The following is a 4,472-nucleotide window of genomic DNA, read 5'->3' on the forward strand; positions in this document are numbered from 1 at the left end:
ATCACCACCACCTCCATCATCACCATCAACTCCACCATCACCACCACAACCTCCATCACCACCACCAACTCCACCACCGCCTCCATCATCACCATCAACTCCACCATCAGCACCACCAACTCCACCATCACCACCACCTCCATCATCACCACCACCTTATCACCATCAACTGCACCATCACCACCACCTCCATCATCACCATGAACTCCACCGTCATCACCACCTCCATTACCACCAACTCCACCATCACCACCACCTTATCATCACCGTCACCTCCATCATCACCACTGCCTCCATCACCACCATCAACTCCACCATCACCACCACCTCCACTAGCACTAGCACCACCTATTATTGACCATGCTCATTCTCTTCAGGCCCCCACCCAACTTCACTTCCCTCACTTTTCAGTCTAGAGATGTGATCTTTCCCTTCAAGGCATGTGGCTCAGTTTGTAGCTTTCTTCCTTCTTGTGTGATTAATGCCTGTCTCTCTCCATAACCGGGAATTTTGTTTGGTTTCGCTTACCATTGCCTCCTCAGTGCTTATTCTAGTACCTCATATATAGCAGTTGTTCAGTAAATACCTTTGAATAAATAAATGAGTAAATAAAAGTAATTAGGAAATACAAAACTGTAAAAATGGGACCTAGAACAGAGGGTGAAGGAAGAAGTCAGTAAACATTGTAGAGTTTGGCAGGTAGAATCCAAAGTAAGGTTGAGGAGTGGAAGTCAATTACTTCTGTTGAGACCCTATCTTGAGCTAAGATCTCTTCTGGTTGTTTTAAGTGTTTTTGTTTAATCCTTTAAGAAGTCTATGAGGCAGGTATTATCTGCATTTTAGTCAAGGAGGCTCAGAAGAGTTCACAAACTTGCCAAGTAACATAGTTGGGATTGGAACCTCCATTTGATTTCAAAGCCCACATACCATGCATTTCAATAGATCTCCATAAACCAACTTCCCATTCTTCATAATCTTGTTATTCCATGAGAGCATAACCAAACACTCAAATAATACAAAAGGCTGAATTTTGCGTTGTTTTTGAGACAGAGTCTCGCTGATTCACCCAGGCTGGAGTGCAGTAGCATGATCTCAACTCATTGCAACCTCTGCATCCTGGGTTTAAGCGACTCTCCTGAAAAGGCTGAATTCTTTATTTTTATTTATTTTTTGTTGTTTGTTTTGTGTGTGTGTGTGCATGTTCCCATTTTGTCACGTGGTTTCTTCATACAAATATTGCCCAAATGCATTGCACAATTCAGGTACAATTGCCTCAAATGAGAATTTTAAGCAACAACAAATCTTGCCTGAAACAATGCCATATACTATTTTAAGTCCAAGAAGGAAGTCAAATGATGATTGAGTAATGGCTCAAGTACAGGATACCACTCAAATGACAGTTGATTTTCTTTCCTGTTTAAATGAGGTTATGTATATAATGCGCTTAACAGAATGCTTGACACAAAGAAGGAATTCAATTGTTGTTAGCTAGCATCATCACTATCATCATCATCATCATCCCTGACCTGCAACATAGCAAGAACTCTTCATTGCAAATTTTTCATTTATTTATTGCATAATACTAAAATATAGTATCTTAAAAATATGCTATACTGGCTCTAAAACAACAGTCTCCAACGTTTTTGGCACCAGGGACCAGTTCCACAGATCAGGGAGGTGGGGCGAATGGTTTCAGAGGCATTAGATTCTCATAAGGAGCACACAACCTAGATCCCTTGCATGCCCAGTTCACAATAGGGCTCATGCTCCCATGAGAATCTAATGCCGCCACTGATTTGACAGGAGGCAGAACTCAGGCAGTAATGCTCGCTCACCTGCCTGTCATGTCCTGCTGTGCGGCCTGGTTCCTAGCAGGCCACGGACCAGTACCCTGGGGTTGGGGACTCCTGCTCTAAAGGACCCACTATGAATCACTGCCATAAATCAGCTTCTGGATTGTCTCAAGGCAGCCATCAACTGTGGCCCACGTGCCTCAAATCCAAAGCTATGTTCACTGATTCCCGGGGCTCAGCACAATTCAGTCATGCCTACCATCCACATTATGGGAGCAATGTAGTGTGGTTTGCAAGGGCAAATGTTTTGCGGTCAGACAGACTTGGATTCAAATCTTAATTCTTCCACATGCTATCTTTATAACTGAGCAGATCTCCCAAGACTCCGTTTTCACATTTATTAAATGGAGGTAATTCTTATCTAGAATATAGTGCCTAGAACCTGGTTAAATGCTCAGTGTTAGCTGTTATTCTCAAGAAAGGCCTTAGGATTCAAACTGTGAGAACTTAGTTCCATGTCTGGTTTGCAGTGGGACCAGGAAGTCTAATCATATTGTTGATGGATCAGAATGAAAATAGTGGAAACATTTGTCCTGGGGAAAAGGAGTATCATACAGTTACTTGCTCTGATTGTAGTTAACATTTTATTTTTTGATTCAAGTGGTCACTGCCTTCAAACCCCCAGAATCTGCTGAGATTAGCGATGGCCTCACCAAGTAACTAGAGAACAGCAGGAATAGTACCTCATCAACCTTGAGTATGCAAGGTTGGGTACAATGGGGTCTTAGTCTACATTAAGTTTTCATTTTGTCAAACTGTTCAGATTGACTTTTAGAAGGTTAGGATGATGTCTGTTGATTAGGTTTTGTCTGTTGTGATCAATAACATTCCAAAGTGATAACATTTCTGATAACATGAAACATAACAAAGGCAGTATGTATAGTGGTTATGAATAGAGATTCTGAGCCATCCTGCTAACTGCATGATTTTGAGCAAGTCATCGTCTCTGTGAAATGGACTTCATAGGGTTGTTAGGAAAATCTGGTGAGATGGCACATGTAAATTACCAACAGTACCTGATGTTTGTCTGTTTTTTGTTGTTTTTCTGTTGTTGTTGTTGTTGTTGTTGTTGTTTGCCATTAGGAGTCTTTTATTTGTATTCATCACATCAGAGATAATCTCTTCCTAGGAAGCTTTTTAAAAATCCCCAGGTTGGATTAGGGCACTCCTTCTGGGTCCTTGACAATTTCCTCCAGGTTAGGGATCCCAAGGGGTTGCTGCCTTCCTAGGTCTCTGGCCTGGCCCTTGGGGCACACAGTCATCAAGAAGTGCTGGGGAGAAGTGAGCTCTTTATTTAGACATAGCTCTGCTGAGTGGAAAGTGGGCACCGGCCCCATTAACGCTTGCTGGCTGGTGGCTTCCAAGCACGCCCCACTGCCAAGGCTCAGCTCTGCAGTCTGCCACTGCAGGTCCCTAGCACAGCCCCCAGGGTCCTTAAAAGTCATCATCATCACAGATGTCAAGGCACGCATCTAAAGCCTCTCTGTTGCAGTTTCCATCAGGAGTGAAGGCATATTTGTGGAAGGTCCCATCTACGCAGATGGCAATGACACAGTTGACGTTCTTGGAAGTATTGCGACAGAAGGCGCAGATGCAAGCTGACTCAGCAGGCACAGTGAAGCTCGCCAGGCTCCACTGAGGGTCCATGTACTGCCCAATGATAGGCCCTTGCCCACGGCGAGCCAGCGCGGAGCGGCAGTTGAGGCGGGTATCCTTGAGAGCAAAGATATGGACGGTGCCTTTATCACTGGAAGCGCAGAGGAAGGAGTCGTGGCTGAAGTTAATGCAGTAGACGGTGACAGGGTCAGTGCCTCGGTGCAGCTCTACCAGTTTCTCCTTGGATTGTGTGTCAAAGAGGTGAATAAGGGTACCCTTCTGGGAGGCTGAGGCCACTACAGTCCCTGGCTGGTTTAGAGACACACAGGCTATGTCACTCTGGTGTGCATTGATGGTGAATGGAGCAGACGAGGTGCCAGGCTTTCTGCTCGCCAGGTCCACAAGTTGCAGACTCCCACACTTGTGTCCCAGGAACACTAACAGTTGCTTCTCCAGGCTGGGGCAGAGGTCACAGAGCCCCTTGGGGTTGTCCCAGGTATCAAACTCAAACAGCTTTCGGGGATTGTCTGGGAAGGTGTACACACAGATGCGGTTCTTCAGCACCATCACGATCTTGTCATGGCGCATGCGCACAGAAAGTACTGGCTTAGTGAAGGTGAACTCCAGCACCAGCTTCTCTTTGGAGTCCTTGCCCTCCCGGGCATCGTCCCAGATCAGCACTGAGATCTCTGAGAACTCGGGGCTAGTACTACCGCCCACCAAGACCAGAAGGTTGGTTGGTTGGTTGGTTGATTTTTGAGATGGAGTCTTGCTCTTTCACCCAGGCTAGAGTGCAGCGGTGCAATCTCGGCTCACTGCAACGTCCACCTCCCAGGTTGAAGCGATTCTCCTGTCTCCCAAGTAGCTGAGATTACAGGTGTGCACCACCACGCCAGGCTAAATTTTGTACTTTTTAAATTTTTTTTAGTATAGACGGAGTTTCACCATGTTGGCCAGGCTGGTCTTGAACTCCTGACCTCAAGTGATCTGCCTGCCTTGTCCTCCCAAAGTGCTGGGATTACA

General features: G+C 45.5%; 2 pseudogenes; both read right to left on the reverse strand.

The window, feature by feature from the left end:
* Positions 1-1,108, reverse strand: part of LOC111553183 — an 18,336-nt pseudogene extending 17,228 nt beyond the window's left edge.
* A 1,822-nt stretch (positions 1,109-2,930) lies between these two features.
* LOC111551923 lies at positions 2,931-4,205 on the reverse strand (annotated as a pseudogene).
* Between the last annotated feature and the right edge of the window lie 267 nt (positions 4,206-4,472).

The sequence above is a fragment of the Piliocolobus tephrosceles genome, chromosome 3 (genome assembly GCF_002776525.5).
Source record: "Piliocolobus tephrosceles isolate RC106 chromosome 3, ASM277652v3, whole genome shotgun sequence".
Lineage (NCBI taxonomy): Eukaryota > Metazoa > Chordata > Mammalia > Primates > Cercopithecidae > Piliocolobus > Piliocolobus tephrosceles.